Consider the following 17,918-nt stretch of genomic DNA (forward strand, 5'->3'; position numbering starts at 1 on the left):
GTATATTTGGATACAATCTAATTCATAACACAGTAATATTAATACAAAAGTATTGAATCAATAAAGATCTTAAGGAAAAACTCCTTGTTCCCAAGTTCTTACTGGGGAAAGAGGAATAAATCACCTGATTTCAAGACAGACTCCTCATCAAGACAGACTCCTCACAGTTGACAAAAGGCAAATCTATGCAGAGCAGACTTCAGAAAAAAAAATGAGAAAGCCAATAAATGTTTCTTCTCTTTCTATGAAGAGAATTTGGAACAACTATATTTAGATTCATAAGCAGAAAACAACACTCAGTTTTCTGAAAAAGAACCGTGGCCATGAAGACTTAGCTTTGGTCTAATGTAATACAGGGTCAGTGCTGTTATCAGTTATCTCTAATTTCCACTTTTCTGAATAAATCTTTTCTGCCCAAGAATTCCATTAGAAGATCAGTCAAATGCTCCTTTCAGCCTGAAATCATTATCTTGTTGCAAAGGACCTGAGACTTCAAAACCAAAGATTTTCTTCCTTTCTTATATACCCACCCACACATGCACAAATGCACACAAATGCATAAGCTACTGCTGGTGTCGTAGGAAGCTTTTATCATTGCTGGGCTTCTCACTTGATTTGAGATCATTCAGTCTTTCCTTCCATTTGTTTCCCTATGAGCTGTCATTTCACCGTGGAAATGTGTCATCGTTGCAAAGGAAAGCCATACAAGACACAAGATGGAAGGGAGCAAACAGGGAAAAAGGTAAACCTCGTTATGGTAAACAGCAACATCTGCATTCAGACTTAAGTGAACAGTGACATGAAGCAATTTAAATCTCAGCTGTGGAGCCTGCATATTACATATTTAGCAACACAATAGGCACAGACCACCACTGATGCTGCTGCAAGCAGAGCCAACATCACTACAAGCGGGATTGCACAAGTGGGAGTGCACATTTCTGCAGGCACTTCGGCAGATAGCATAACGGCAGGCCCGGCAATCTGGAAAGCAGAAGCAGGCAAAAGCACCAGGGACCTCTGCAAACACTTCCCAGCACTAATGTCACACAAACACTTCAGAAAGGCTTTGCCAGCTCCTCCAGACACTGAATTTTGGTGCTTGTCTCCCTTGCCTCTATATTAAGGCACAAAGAAATGTTTTTTCATCCCCCACTGCTCCATTCAATAAATCAGTAAGTGACTTATCTGGCAACTGCTGCGTTACGTTCCAGCTGATCGCCGAGCAGGGTGCCTGTGCAGCTGGCCACCCTGCACCACCCAGAGCCCTGGGGACAGATTTATACTGACACGTCTGGTGATGAGAAGCCCTGAGTCTCCTGAGGGCTGCGTGCCTGTTTGCTTTTAATGATGAATAACTTGTTCAGGGAAAAATGAGAAAGTTGAGAAGAGGGGTTTTGTAGGAGCAGCACTCTCTGCAGCACTTGGTAACCTGTGAGATGCTTTGGGGTTGGAAACCAGGCTTGTACAAGCACAGAAGATGATCTGTCAGATGGTTTTCCCTCTGCAAGGTGCTGGTGCTGGATGTGCTCGCTTCCTGAGGAGTTCTACATAAAGACAGGGAGAATTATAAAGCCTCTTATTAAATGCGGTGCCTCTTACTTTGCATCACTGTAGGTATTAGTAACTTGAAATTCATTAAGCACAAAGACTACATGGGTGGCCAAGGGATATTTGAGGCGATTGTCCCTTATTCTCACATACCTTAGGCATTCAAATTATTTTGTTGGGACTAGGACTGGTATCTAAGCTGCTAGGGTTTGAAACAAAATTATTAGAGGTGGGAAGAAGAGGAGAGAGGGGCCCTTGTCTCTCATTAGCCAGAAGCAAGAATGACAGAGGAAAAGGAAGTTAATTTAACATCTGACTGAAAGAAGGATGGCACACTGAAATTTAATTCTGCCTGATATGGCATACATATTTTTAAAAAGGGGTGGGGGGGGAGGGAATCAACATTTCACAACATATGCATTCTCTATGATTATCTGTAAAGCATCATAGAGGTGCTTGGCACTTCACTGACAGAAACATTGGCAGGTCTCTGCCTCAAGGCATCTATAATTAGAGCGTAGCAAGGGAAGATGATGGATGAGAGTATAGGGGAGGACAGGGATACAACAGTGAAAGATCATGAAGAGCTTTAGAAATACTTCTCCAAGTTTTTTTTTGTTGTTGTTGTTCTTTTCATTTAAATATGATATATTAAAAATCTAGGACTGAAAAATAGAAGTTGAGGACTGAGAAACGACTGAACTTCAGAATTTTTGTTCCGCAAACTTTCTTCTGTCCCAGACTGGAAGAGAAAACTGAAGTTTTGAAGCGTCTCATGAAACAAATACATTCAAAACAGCTGATCTGGAAACGGACTCACTGAACTGCCTTACTTTGCTAAGTGCAGGCATTTCATTCTGGCTTTATCGTTTTCAGAAACACTGTATTCTGACACCAAGAAGGGAAAAACCAGTCTCTAACTGTGCCAGGGTGAAACACCGCTACCCACAGCACAAGGAATTCTTCAATGTCTGAATGTTTGTTTGTTTGCTACAAAGTTTTGTAAAAGTAGATGTCCCTGTGAAGCAGTTTGGTGGAGCTGAATCAACAGTTCCTAGAGGAAAACAGCTTCTTTGGCAGGAATCTTTCAAAGACCATGTTTCCATCAGGAGGTAGAATCAAGGAGAAAATCCTGGGCGTAGGACAGTGCTTTTCATTAGAGGAAGAATGAAGGAAGAAGGTGACCCCAGAACAAGCACCCCTTCAGGGAGGACAAGAGCATCAGAGAGCTCCACTTTTTTCCAGTATTTGAAGCCATTTTCATAACTGAAGCAACTTTGTTAGCAGACGAGACAGCAAGGAACCGGCATGTGGGGTAAGATGGCTGTGAAAGCAGTTCTATGAGTGTCTTGAAGAGCAAGTATTAACGTGGTACTAAGCCCTCAGAAACCCTTCTCTGTGCAAGCACGGCGAGGGATGGCGCACTGAACATGTCTGTGGCACGCTTATTGCTGTGGTACTGAAAGGAGGCCAGATGCTAAGCAGAGGAGCTGGCATTTCATCGCCCCCCTTTAAAATATCAGAGGAGCAGAAATTGCTTGGTTTTGCCTTCAGAGGATGTCCCAGACCAGAAACGTCCAGCAGACTCTGCAGTTCTGCGCTGCACTCGGGGATGGTCAGCTCATCCTCTGCTACAAAGAACCTGAGCCAAAATTCAGAGAGTCCCAGAATGCCTGAATCCAAGAGCTACACACAGGATACTTGGATCCACTCTTTCATTAAACTCCTTTCCTCATTTTTAAAACTAGCTAGGGGAGTACATTGAATGCTGCTGCCTTCCTCCGCCTACATGTACAGTACGTTCCCACTTTTCAAATGAGCTGGCTTGTCCTTCAGAGTCCAGAGGGACAGGCGTGTGTCATCTCCTCTAAACTGGTCATATGAAGTGACATCTAAAACCCTATCTAGTCAGTCCTGAAAGGAAATTTAAAAAAAAAAAAAAAAAGAGAGAGGGAGCCACCTTTCTTTCAGATTCTGGCTCTTCCCTGGTTACAAAGGAGAGTAACTGCGATGAACCCACAAGTCCTCTGGGAGCCACACAGATCAGCTACTGACTTCCCAGAGGATACCACTAGCCTGGAGATATTGCCAACTTCTGGTTCCCAGCCACATTCAGGAAAACTGAGCAGGCAACACATTCCAGACCTTTTCAATTCTATTAATACAGCTCTGAAGCATGCAGCTTTCCCTCAGACCCATAACTGTGACTTGGAAATCTCTATCTGTGTCTTGCACATCGGTGAGTCACTGTATTTCCCTTCTGCCTAAGAAACAATCTGACTTTGCAGGAATGAGAAAGGGAAAACAATTTTTGATCTTGCATCTAGATTCTCAGTAGAATATAACCTAGGTTAAGCATTTACTTGATTTGCACTCACTAGGATAATCCCTTGGGTGGTCCAATGTCACTGCTGGGGAGGGGGAAAGTGCCCAGCTCCAGGCAGCAGAGACAAATGCAGCCACACAAATACCTCCAGTAGATCAGTAAAACATACTCTGCTACAGATAAATTAAACCCTTCCTAAATGAGATGACAATAACTTTCCCTTGGAGAACAAATACATAATCGTTGTGAGGTACTAATGGGAGAAAATTATAGTTGTACAGTAAATGCAAGAAATTATTTGAGAAAATATGTGGAGAAAGCTGAAGCAAGGGCGTGGAGAAAGGGAAGAAGTGTTTTGGGCAATCGTAATGAGCCCAATCTTTTTACAGAGCCATGCTCATTCTCTCTGCTCAGTGTTCTAAATCTCTTAAACCTCCCCATTTTCCCTGCTTCCCCCCTGCCCCATGGTCGTCGCCGTGGAAGTTGTGGCTGCAGAGGAAGGGGCTGTTAACAAGAGGACTGGAGAAGAAGCTGGGAAAATATTTAGCTCTCTGGCTCTGCATAAAGGTAACAAAGACCTTCTAAAGCACAGGATAAAAAAAAAAGAATAAAATACATGTTTCATGCAGTGATCTCAAAGCACTCTGTACACAAAGTGGTGTGCTTTCTGCACATCAATACACTCAGCCTCGTGACACCTTTGTAAAGGTTGGCAAGTCAAGCTAGGAGCAAAGCAGCAGACAGCAAGCACAAGCCCCGACACTCTCCCTGTGCTGTAATCAGCAAGAGTGCCCCGCGCCCGGCCCCACGAACACTAATGGAGTATCCGGAAATCGGGAAAGTGGCAATGAATTACTCTCAGCAGGGTAAAATGCGTGTCTGCAGAGAAAGAATTGTGTTCCGTGCCATTCATAATACAAACAGTATCAAGTCAAAGGTTAGCAGGTGGCTGTTTCCCTTGGAGCTGTAATTAATATTATCTGAGCAATGCAAAGAGATCCAGAGAGTGCCAGGTGTCTCCTCTCAGCAACCATCTGTGAAAAAGCAGGATACTGGTCCTGGTATTAGAAGCTTTTCCCGTGAAGCAGGAAATAGCAAAGTTAGGAGGATAAGGGAAACAGATAATTTGAAGGAGCATCAGTTATTAGCGTGATCCTGTAGCAGGTCTCCAAGTATGAAAGGTGTCAGCAACAGTAACCAACAACCAAATCTGACCCTTCAACATCCGCTGCCATTCTTTCTGTAGATGGCAGACAGTTGCTACGAGGATGCAGTGAATGGTTCTCATGCCACCAAAGAAATGTAATCAGCAGACCTGCCGACTGGGAGGTTGGGGTGTACCATTGTCTTGCATAATTTTCACTAGGACTTCTCATCTGTCCAAGGACTGATGCATAGAAAGCCACCTGTTTCCCTGCACGCTTCCTTTATTTCATCCTGCTTCTGCCCAGACACACCAGAGCACCCTTTTATATCTGCTCTTGGAAACAGCCCAGCCCCTGCTGACTGTCGCTGACATGAAGCTGAATGCAAACCACCTACCTGCAGACTTCGGTGGCACCTACATTACAGAGAATAAAGGTGCTTCAGACTATGTAACAGAGGAGACAGGTAGGAGAGCTTTTCACATTGCTTATTATATTTGCCTGCCTTGGGTGTTCTTTCTGGCCTTCCCTGTTGTCTGTATGGAGAAAAGACCTGGTGCTACAGGACAACCAGAGATCTGCACCAACCAGTGCAGCAGCGGGGCTAAGTCAGAGGCTTCTCCGCACCACCAGAAAGCCCCCTTTAATGCCCTGACAGCAAAATTGCTTTGCAGAGAGACTGGAAGGATGAGAGAAGAGTATGTTACTGTCTCAGATAAAAGTGAACAGATCAAAAATGAAAATGTTCTGTGGATCTGACACTACCAAGCTGGAGTTCCTGCTTTGCACTGCTTGAGTAAACAAGCTCTGTATAAAAGTCGCATTTTGATCCCATGCTGGTTTTGCCTACAACAAAGTGCTTGAAGGTGAACCAAAAGGCTTTTAACTTACCTCTCAACGTGTCTGCATTGTTTGTGTCTTGCTGCTGCTAACATCTAAACAGTTCAGGGAGTGATTCTCCTTCCTCTGAAAGCGTTCCTTTCAGTTCCACTTATTTGCTCTGTGGATATAAAGATGTAATCCTGCTAATGGCCAGTTTGCAACGAGGCTCAGCGGAATACTTTCCTTAGGAACTTTGGAACATGTTTCACAAGATCAAACTTCTACCTTCTCTTCCCTCTGAGCAACAACCTGCTACTGCTTGACATTTCTGCCTCATTCCCTCCCTCTCCAAGGGGCAATGGAGAGTATTAGGGGCTGCAGCAGCACCGCTTACAGAAGTCCTGTAACATGGGCTCTGCAGTGCTCTGCCCAGAACCACTTACTGTTCTCATCCCACCCCATTCCAGGGATTGCAGCAAAGCTGCAGCTAGAGGTGCCAAAGGCCACATTCCTATTGACTAAAGAAAAATGCTTTTCATATGGGATCAAACATAAAGGCTCAGGGGAGCAAAAATACTGATCTTGTGAACTATCAGCATTCAGAATAACTATAGTGAGCAGTGCTCAGCAGCTCTTGAGACCATACTCCAAAATTAATCAGCAATAGCAGCAACGAGACTTACCAAACTGAGAATATTGTGCTCAGTTGTCTTGGGAATGGAAGACCCAAGTTCTGCACATTCCATGGCTGGACTGTGACTGTAAGTAACCTGTTTCTCTCCATTTCTCTTCTGAGTCCTGATTCACTGAACTTTGGCCTCACTCCAAATCAATATAGTTTCTTCTACTATTTCTCTGTTGTCAAGTTCAGATGTCAGAAAATAATGCCAAATTCGCAGTATTGTCATTTTCTTCTGTTTAAAGAAGAAGAAAACTATTTTAAACAAGTCTGATTTCCCTTTCTCTGTATTTGGCAGACCCTGTAAGAGGAAACACTAAGTTAACAAAAAAAATAACTTCATACAGCTTCCCTCTATGCAGCTCCTTTCTTCTGTGCTATTTTCAGGAAGCAGATGAGAAAGGAAAAATGTAAATATTGGTTTACCTACTGTTTCTGCACTTTCCTGCAACCTCCTATAGGTTTTCTAGAGTGCAAGCTGTGTATCAATAGGCCTGACGTGCTTATCCTGGGTGTGATCCTAAACTTTCTCAGAGCTCAAAATACTCAGTGACCAATGACAATATTTTTCAAGGAATGAGTGAACAAAGGGAAACAGCAAGCGTCCTCTTTTCTAGATGGGCCTGCTTGATTTATGGCTCCCCTGGCTGCCATCATACTGGTTCACTCAGAGCTTCCAGTTAGAGTTCCAGTTATACCAGTTCAGGCTTATTCTTTCCACATGCTCCTAGCATCCTTTGGGTGCGGTAGGGGAGCTAGGATACACCTTTCCTCACAAGTACCACCACAAAGCCAGCAACAACCACTCTGACCAACTACTGCTGCATCACAACGCTGACTTCAGCTCCTTACCCAACACCATCCTGTTCCACGGTGGCTAAGCTTGTCCTGCCAGAGCTAGTACGATGCAGAAGCCACAAGGCCCTCAGCAAGTTGTTGAAGCAGGTTTGATCCCATTAAGATCTTTCTGCAAGTGGTCAAACCCAGCATTGTTTAGCACACATGCAAAAAAAAAAAAAAAAACTATATAATTTGTAACAGATGTGCCTTATTAAAGAACCCGAAGCTCTGTAGTGCAGATTCCTAACATGCCTGCCTTGGTACTTGTTAAAATCGTTAATTATAACTTTATGCAACAACAAATTATGTAGGACAGCTGTGCTAGCAGTATAGTAATTTGTGTCAACCCCCTATGGTCACATTGCAAAAAGTGTTCTAGGAATGCATATGCCAAAAAAAGCCACTGATTTTCTACTGGCACGTCTCGCTGAAGGTACCATTAACATGGCCAGTGATTGGTATCATTTGGGTAGAACAAAAGGAGCAGCACTTCTGCTGCCTTTCATTCCTGTTGCCAGGATTCTGCAATCATATCCCAATAATGTCATTTTGCTGGCGCCATTAGCACTGTTGAAAATGCCCCCCTGAACTCGTAAGGCACCTTGTATTTAGCCATGTTCTTCAAGGGTACAGCAATGAGAGGAAAATATGTATTACTGCTGATCAGATAATGAGACACTCCCAGATTATGACTGTCATTCCAGGCTTCAGCAGGTGCCACTTCACCATGTGCTTCTTTCTGTAAGCCAGCTGTTGGGAAGCAGAGAGGGCACGGACCGTTATCGGCAAAACGCACGTTACTTCGGCTCGAGCACAAACCCACGCATGCTGCACAATCAGGCCTGTAACAGACATTGTCCTTGGTGCAATCTGGACTGCCTGCTCTTCCAGAACCTGCTCCTCAGTGCCCAAAATATCGTATAGCCACTCTATAGGAAAAAGAGTTTCCACTGAAAAAGCAAATGGTGTGCTCAGCAACATCATGCAATTTACACGTGCCACGGAACCTCTCTGCAATGTACGATCACGTGTACACTGCAGCAGTTAAAATAATCCAGTCTGCACCTACGTAACTAGTTAGATAATTTCACCAAATAGATATGAGTAGTTTGGCTTTCCTCACACTTCAGCTGTGTAAATTAGGAGGGACTCTGTAGAACAGGCACTGCTGTAAAAACCTTGTGAAAGGAGAAAAAAGGACTGGAATTTTTCTTTACCCACCAGCTGACATCAGGAATCCAGAGCAGCTTGCTCCCAGCAGCTCTTCTTCCCAGGCCAGGACATGGGAACAGCTCTGGGTCACTGCTGGTATTTCTGTACTCTGACACGGGAGAGTCCCTCTCACCTTCTGGCTTGCTGCAATGTGTCTTCAGGTTATCCTGGAGACACCCACAAAAAATGAGGTCACCAGGAGTGGGCTGCTTTACCTGACACAGCTAATTAGGAATAACGTTTCCACATGGATCACCATAGCTGGGCTCTTACTCTCAGGGTACTCATCTGATACACACCCTCTAACGAGTTGTGTAGTGTCTGCTTTTCTCTTAGGCGCAGATGAAACACTTTCCATGCCCCGTAGCAACTCCGTTTCTACACTACAGATCCCAGAGCAACACCTTTAACATAACACAGGAAGCCAGACAGAAGCGGATGCTGCAAGTTTACTCCTATCTTAGGGCGCCATATGCTATACGGTAATATTTTGGGCTTTCAGCAAAAGCGTTGCTTTTCTTCTTTTTTTGTGCGTGCGAGGAAGTGTCTACCACCCAGTAAGATTACTCCATTGAGCTAGAAGGAATACGCCCAAGTATCCCTGGAGAATGATTGTTTTGGTCAAGACGGGGTATTGCATCGCTTATTCTACTCCCTCGCGATGCAGGGGGCACCCAGCAGCCAGCTCTGCAATCAGCTGATGATACAACATGAAAGATGTGCTGGAGAAAGCCTGATGACTTAAATTCCCCAATACCCACGCCATGTCCCAAGGTGCAGTGTCCCATTCCAGACAGCAGGACCAATTGCAGCACAAAGGGACGCGCTGCACTGCACTGCAGCCTAACGCAGAGTGACAAAAACGCAAACTCCCTGAAATAGATTTCAGGAAATCGCTTGTTGGAAGGGTGAGCGGAGGAAGGTGGTAATCAGCAGACATGCAGCTCACCATGGACTCGGTGCTCAGCTGTCACTCACCCACTCATGCACTCCTGGGAACTTGAGGAAGACATTCCTGTCTCTTGGAGATAGCATCCCTCCACGTAACGTGCCAACGGGCATCCGTAAAGGAAACTCTTCTGCTTCGGTGGTCCTGCAAAAGCAGAGGACTCCTCATCCCTAGCCAAATGCCTCCAAATCTACCCAGTGTCAGGAGGGATTTCTCCTCATAGTTATAAACCTGAACCCCAACCAAAGATCACGTCACAATTCAACACGAGGGTGTTGAGAGGTCCATGAAGAGGACCGTGACATCTGATGACTTTTGCTGGACTTACCTTAAAACATTTGACTATAACCTATATTTATTTATTCATTTATTACTAAATTTAGTTCTACTGAGAGAACTGTATGCCGGTCTAATTCAAAACATTTATCACTGTAGTACCAGGGATACACAGACTACACTTATGCTACAGTAATTCAAGCTCTTTTCTTTGCCTTGCTTATCTTATATAGCACAGATAAGCAATGGATCACTCCTAAATTAAAAGACAAAAGCTCAGTTTTTGCTCTTACATAGTCTTCTTTCTTAACATCTGAAATGTCAGTTCATTTTCAGTAATGAACGAAGACCGTGTGCACTTTTTAAGAGGGCTGTTTGAAATGTTCCAACTTTATTTATAACACCAACTAAAAAGCCCTGAATTCAAAAGACTTTAGTCTCTATAGTCTAGATCTGGGTTCCTTGTTAAAAAGGAGACCTCAATATATTTTCTCATCTTTGAAATATATATGTGCACAAAGAAGTATGCAGACACTCTCATGTAAATGAGATATATATGGAAGTAACACACATTTGTACAGCATATAAAACGGTTAAGTTTCAGTAAAAAATCTGTATAGAATCTTTCAACATGGTGTAAAGAGGAGGCCCCATTCTTATTTACACATTCTCTCTACAGCACTGATGTAGTGATACAGAGATCTCCAGTTCCCTTTCATATTTCCCAATTTTTGACTAATATGCAGGATGGTACATCTCATCACTAAGAAAGCTCTTGCAGCTAGAGTAAATCACAGTCTGGAGTGAACTAGCACAACATCTGGGTGCAATGATTGTTGCTGTAAAGTTACCAGATCTGGGGGCTCTAAATCCCAAATGTCATACCCTATGTTATTCCTAATATCCCAGCTCCTTGAATCTGAAAGAAAATTTTAGAAGAAATACCAAAACCATGAAATGAGAATATTTTAAAGGCTTGGAAATCATCAAAAAGATACAGGCTTATTTTTGAAAATCTAATGAATTTTAAGTTGGCCTTAAGGTTTGTGAAAGGCTGGCAGTGGCATGCTGCTATGGTGATATAAGGAGGTGAAGTAAGGTTGCAGAGACTAAGTGCTATTTTTCTTTTTGAAGGGCATGACAGGTAGGGTGATGTCATTCCCACGTTATGCAAAGTGCAGGGAAAATAAACCAGTTTAATACTAAATCTCCTGGCCTAGAGCAGAACGAAACAGCACCAAGATGAGAACACTAGAGGGAGCAAGGACAAGAAAGCAGATGAAGAAGAAGAAAGGCAGGAAAGGAAAACCCACACCAGTTTCTGAAACATCTGTGACGAGGAGAGGGATGGACAGAAAGGTTTTGTGTGTCTTGCGCCTTGAGCACTGCATCGAATCTACTGAGAATATAAGAAGAGGATGCTCCTTTCTAAATGTGTACGACAAAGGAACCAGCTGGATTCTCACTTTGCGCATACTGTTAGGGATTCAAGTTGTTCAGATCAAGCCGAGTCCTCATGCACAGCCAGGTAAACACGCTGCTGGCAATGGCTCTGACCACGTTCAGCTGCTCTTCGGGAAAGGTCAGATCCAATCTCATTCCCCTGGTGCTGCACCTTGAGGGCAACCAGGAATTTAGAAAAGCACAACACATTTCATTGTCTCTCAGGGAGCTGTGCAGAGAAAATAGATCCATCCTAGCTGGTTCTTCTCTTTCATCTTTGAACACCTTTAAAGCACACATGCTAGTTTGATGCTTTCTCACTAGTTTCTTCCAGTCAAAATACAAACAGCAACGCATCCCAACTATGCTGCTCTCTAAATCATCAGAATATGACACAGCCAACCTTTCCACAATTTAATTCTCTCTCTTTTAAAGTTATTAGAAGTTATTAGCACTTCAGGACTCATTTTACAGCTTCGTGCTTTGATCCTCAGCTTACCCAAGTCAGTTCCCACTGAGCTGCTTCATAACTTGCTTAATAGCTAATTTGTTTGGACATCATTAAAAGCGTTAAGGCTTCAGGCAATGAGGACATGCCAATTACTGTGTCAAGCGATTTAATTCTGAGGGGCCAGTAGGAAGCAGCAGTTTAAACCGCTTAAGGCTCATACCTCTTGCCACTGAGAAACACGGCGAGAGCCCTAGCTGCTCAGAGAGCCTGCTGATCTGGGTTCAAGGAGGTGTGCTTCTGGATCCTTTAGTTTGGGTGCTCAGCAGATGCTGAGGCACGAACTGCGCATGTGACATACCAGCTTAAGCAGCTCTGCCATGCTGAAGCCTGCCTTAGCTCTAACACAACTTGAAACCACTACGACAGAAGGTTGGAAAAACAGCCTTCGGAGAAGTGGCATTCTGACAGGATCTTTTTAAACCACTGACTTTTGTTTGCTGGAGTTTTCCTTGGAAAGTACTGGGTCTGCATCCCAACACACTGCAGTTTTATACAGAATTTCTCCGTGCCACTTATTATTTCAAAAATATTCTGTGAGAATAGGTATCCAGACTCGTCTGCTCCAGGTATGTTCTGGTATTTAACAGACAAAGCCTTTGGAAAGGCTGTATTCCAGTGCTATACTTTATTATTTACATTCAATTTTGTATTGATTCTTACCAGAAATCATTCCTAAGAACAATGCAATACCTTACGTACTGACAGCCAGAACTACTCATTAAACCTTGCACCCTCCCAGGGAGGCGATGCTGACAGCAGCCAATTGCATCCTTCGGTGGGGCTCTTAAGGCCATCTCCCAGCTGTGCAATGCTCCTTTCGCTAGTACTAATTCCATCTCTGGAAGAAGTTGGCGGCTTGGCAATATTAAAGAAAGCAAACCTCCCAAGTACAGATTCATTTTTCAGGTTTAAACATGCATCCACTAGGGAACCCTCATAAGGTCAGGCCCACATTAGCACTACCTCACCATGGCAGGACTGCAGTCTTCCTCGCTGGCAAAGAGCTCCAAAGCAAATGAAACAGCACCAGTAAAGCTGTATTTTGTACAAATATAATAAAACTAGCTGCTTGAGGAAGACACGCACCACAAAAAGCCTAGGTTTGCTGACACATGGGCTTCTGCATCACGCATCTTTTCATGTTCTTGGATGACACAGTTATCAGAAACCTCCTGTGCAGTCCTGACGTAGTTATTCCTGTATAAACCCTGTTGTTCCAGCACAAATGCAACTGCATTAAGAGCTTCTACTAGCAAAATAAAAAGAAAAAAATCGTACCATGGAATGACATGGTACACAAATAGCACTTTTCAGTTAGCTGCACGTAATAGCTATACAAAAGACATTGACAGGTTTTGAGTGGAGAGTTCAGACATCCAGAAAATACAGTAGCATCTGGTGTGTGGATCAGTAGGAACAAAGCTTTTCAGAATAAATCTGAAAGGGGGAGAAACGCTAGGGTCTGTGAAATGTAACAAGTGATAGATACGCAAATGAGCCAGCAACACTTTTCACAAGTTACCACCACCAGCATAGGTTTGAAGTTACTTTTTTTTCCCCCATGTGAAGAGGAAATTGTGAGTACACAGACTGAGACACATGCAAACATAAATTCAAAGGCTTATGCAGATATAAGGTACATCTAGCACTTGGCTATAAAAATCCATTCAAGCTCCATACCTAAACAGCTTCAGACCAACTGCTGGGGAGAAAAAAAAAAAAGACAAAACAGAAATGGATCAAAAACTCATCACACTTGCTATGTTTCACAGGTAGATAGATACTACTGTGGAATTAAAAGGGAATTTCCTGCTGCAGCACACCGCACACCATGTAACAGACCTCAACACAACTGGCCACAAATTCGACTTTAACTGTGCTCACTTATCACATAGCAGAAGGAGCATGTAGGTTCAGAGCTGAGATAAACTAGAGCCCAGGATTCAGACTTCCTCCCCTCTCGCTCCTACGAACACTGAGGATTAGTACAAACATTTTGCATTTGTAGTCCTGTTTCCTTAGGTGATGACATGTCCACCTAGAACTGTCCCACTGATAAGAACTTCTGAAGTCACTGGCCAATTTAAATCCAGTTTCAGAAGGATTCAGAGAAGATCACATTTCATGAGAACAAGAGGCTAAATAGGGCAAAGAGGCAGTAACTCACCTTATAGCAACATCTTATAGCAAGGAGATTCTGGACTAGGAAAGCAAACTCAGTGTTAGTTCATTTGCTCTACAGTTAGCGACTCATGGAAGACAGTGATGAAAATGTACCCCTTGTCTAAAGAAATATCAACGGAAATATGGTGTAAGATCGTATTGTGGCTTAAATGACCTTTAATACAAATACAGCATTGCTAACAGAACCCAATAAAAGAGCAGTATGATCTCACTGGGTACTTTAAATCAGTTTCTAAAGTCCTGTCTGGAGCCCTAACCCAATTCCTCTTCTGTGGTGGTCAAATTCAACACTAATGCCACTTGTGCCTAGAATAAAGCCAAAACTGGGAAAAGATTGTTAAGCACTACTGTGATTGAATGCCACTGGCAGAAGCCATTGAGAAACCTTTTTGGTAACTTATAAATATGCATGATAGTTTCTTTTAAATACCCAGTGAAATGATACTGAGCACTGAATGACATCTCTTCCTACAAAGAATCACCTTCTTTCTGATAAATATGCACATATATCATAACGAGATAGCACATGCAATTTGTGACTTTTCAAAACTCATCTCTAGGGCCATATTTTCTCATTCTCCCAGCTACAATCTGTGCCCCAGCTTATGAGCTAAGAACTAAGTCGTCTGCAGCTATCTAGTATTAACTTCCAGAAATGCAAGACATTCACTCCAGCAAAAGCACAGGAAATGTGACATAGCTCAAAGAACACCTTAAAAAGCATTTATGTAGCATTTGTTACACCTAACAGACCGAGTTTTGTACTGATCACTCAGTTCTCATTCTATTCTAATGAAGACTGTCTCAACGATATCCCCATCGTCACAACTGGTCTAAAAGCCAGTTATGTTTCTAGGATATGTTATTGCAGATGATGAAACCCACAGGAGCGAAAGGCAAACCTCTTAGGTAGTGCACTGTGCTTGGCAAAACACTCCCTCCTGGTTCTTCCTGCTCCTCATCAACTTGTATTCCACTCCTAGAAGCAATCCTAGATGAGTTCTCTGACCACTGCACACAATGAACACCCAATGACCATTAAATGGGAGATCCATTAAAAGAACTCAAATGATTTATGCCTAACAGTGGTAATGGATCTAAAGGTCTTCATCAAGGAGTTAGAAATATATTTTCTTTTCTTTTGTGGCAATATGATGAGAAACAGCAAGAGAAACTGAACGTTTATATTTCATGTAACTACGAACACACAAAACTACTGCTAGATCACAATTTCCTTAAGTAACTAAGGAGATCCCTTAAAATGTCTTTTGTAAACAAGTAAAATAAATAAATAAGTAAATGAGGAACGTGTGTTTTTTCTTCTTACTAGACCTGGGCCCTGTAGTCAAACATGCACCTGCTCACTGTAATGCTCACCATCCACTTTGGGTATTCTGTATTTCTTTAGCATGACGGAGCCTGCGCAGCGATCTGAGTGGGAACTGGATTCTGTTCTGGTCCAAACACAACAAACAGAGCAGTTAACCAAATTCGGATTACAGAATCTTTCCTGCTGCTAACATTTGAGCCAGCAGAGCTCAGTTTGGCTCTCAGATGCCACATTGAGCTTGCAGCTGACAGTTATGAAGAACCCCAAATTTCTGTTTATAAAGTGAGAACAGTGGACAGAGAAACCACAACCATGGAACCCCACCAAGCTCCTGTTAGGGTTACTCACAGACTATGGACACGAAAAACCCCACAGCAAATGTTTACACTTTGCTCCATTAAACACAGTGGAGAAAACAGTGGGAGTAATCTAGCAGACCAAAAAAGATGACATCTTCTGTAAATATCTCCTTCCAACCACTCAGTTCCTAACCTTGCAGGATTTCAAAGTCCATAACTTCTTTTAGCGCACCAGCTGCTTCTCCTTTAGAAATGGTGACAGCAGGCAGTGTGAAAATGACATGACTTGGAGACAAACCAGTTTTATTTAAAAACAACATTTATATATATTACACGCAATATTCCAAGTTAAAAGCACATTATAGAGAACGCTAAGTCAAATAGCCAAAAGTTAAGAAATTGCAGAATTAAAATTGCCAATGCAACCTTAATTTGAATCTTTTGCGTTATGCAGTGCGCTACCGCCTTCACTTACATGACCACATTATTTTTTCCACAGGACCCTTGCCTTGTTCAGTGTAAAGGGTGGATGGTTCTCAGTTAATGAGCAGCTTTTCAGAATTTGTTTTCTTCTTGTTGTTTAGCGTGTAGCCCATTTCTGATGGCTTGCCTCCACAGGGGGTTACTCAGAAACAGTTGAACAACTCCCTGATTGAATGCTTTATTATAGAACAAGATCATTTCATCTCTGCTTAGTTTAACCCACTTTGTTTCACCAAACTCAAACTCTACTCTGAGAGCACATGATAAATTTATTCATGGCTTTTCTAAGGTACACATTAGTAATACATTTTTGATTAATGTATTGTCCCAACGCTTCCATTTTATCTGGATACACTGTTGAAAAAATGATTAGAAAGTTTCTGTGTTGTAAAAGTATTCATTAATGTGGATGTCCAATTTGGAAAATGAGAGCATTCTTTTTGTAGCATGCTTAACATTATATGGTGCTTTAAATGCAGAAAACTCAGTTCCAGCTGAAGACCTAAGTATACAGAGCTGCTGCAAATCAGGTATCACCTTAAACTGAGTATCCGGAAAATGGGGAACATGAAGTTAATGAACACTTCAAAAAGATTTCATTTTCAGCAACTTGGCATTAGAATCTCAGTAGTAAAGGCAGAAATTAAATCACGTTTTCCACGACTGCATTTAATTGCGTTAACAATGAGACTTAGTGATGTGATTATGAAGAGAATAAGCAGTGCAGATGAAAGCTTGGACTTAAGGGCAGGCTGTCCACAAGGCTTCTACGTTGCTTCAGAAAACCTAGCTTCCTGACATTCCTGTTGCTGCCCATAGAGAGAGCTGATTCCTCTACGGTCAATTCAGAGTGACTAAACCAGGCTTGTCCCTACAACTGCCCTCTAAAGGAGGCTGTGTTTGCCCTAAGTTGTAGGACAGTAGCCTATTGATCCTCACAGGCTAACGTTAACTTTTTTGAACAACTCACTGTCTGTACTGTACTAGTATGTGTAACTTGGCCAGACATGCATAAATTTTAATAGAGGGAAAAAAAAACCTAATAATGGTGACAAATGTTACCACTCTGTCAGCTTTCAGTTCCACCCTTCAGGACTAGAAGCACTAGTACCTTAGAAGGAAAGACCAAAAAAGCTGGAGACATGGACAGCTGACAGTGTTACGTTTGGCAAACTGCTACCAACCAATTGCAATTGAAAAGCAGAGCTTAAGCAAAAAGCTTGAGGAAAACTCAGGAACAGAACAGTTAACTGATAATTAGTCAAGTGCTAAGGGAAGGCATACAGATCTCTTGGCACAGGAAGGGAGAACAGAGACGGATGCACAGGAAGCAGAAAACACAGAGTTTCTGTTTGCAGACTGCCCCCAAAGCATAAGAGAAAATGTGCTGGGAGGGTGGCATGGATTGCTGTGGGTAGAAGCAAATAGCAGGTACAGCTCGTTCAGTCTTCAAAAGAAATGATGCAAGGAACACTAGAATACAAACACACAGCTGCTCTCCAGAAGCAGAGGAGAATTAAAGTGGTTTGAGCATTCTTGGTACCCTAAATCTGGGCTCCTCTCAAGCTGGTGCAATCAGAACAACCACTAAACCCATCAGTGCACAGCTCATTCCTCTAGAGACTGTTGCAGAGATATAACAAGCTCCTCCTCTGTTAATTAAGACAAAATGTTAAACCCTTGTTTCCAAATATATGGGTGGGTAGAAGCAAGATAGAGAGACAGAGATATGGAGTTGACCAGAACTCCCTTTTCCTGCAGTCCCATCCCAGAAAGCAGCTCCGCAGAAGAGCCCGGCCACAATGCCTCCTGGCTGGGCTTCCAGGCAACGTCAGCAGGGGGGCGGCCGCTGCCGGTCTCCTATTGAAACA

General features: G+C 42.9%; 1 protein-coding gene across 1 annotated transcript in view; it reads right to left on the reverse strand.

Moving 5' to 3' along the window:
• LOC308177130 (uncharacterized protein) overlaps positions 1-17,906 on the reverse strand; it is a 63,571-nt gene extending 45,665 nt beyond the window's left edge. The window contains exons 1-5 of the mRNA XM_080553898.1: positions 10,649-17,906; positions 9,551-9,665; positions 8,582-8,739; positions 6,525-6,755; positions 5,911-6,019 (exon numbers count right to left, since the gene is read on the reverse strand). The gene's annotated coding sequence lies outside the window, so the exon portion shown is untranslated. The remainder of the gene's footprint in view (positions 1-5,910; positions 6,020-6,524; positions 6,756-8,581; positions 8,740-9,550; positions 9,666-10,648) is intronic.
• Between the last annotated feature and the right edge of the window lie 12 nt (positions 17,907-17,918).

The sequence above is a fragment of the Anser brachyrhynchus genome (genome assembly GCF_964034855.1).
Source record: "Anser brachyrhynchus genome assembly, chromosome: 13".
Classification (NCBI taxonomy): domain Eukaryota; kingdom Metazoa; phylum Chordata; class Aves; order Anseriformes; family Anatidae; genus Anser; species Anser brachyrhynchus.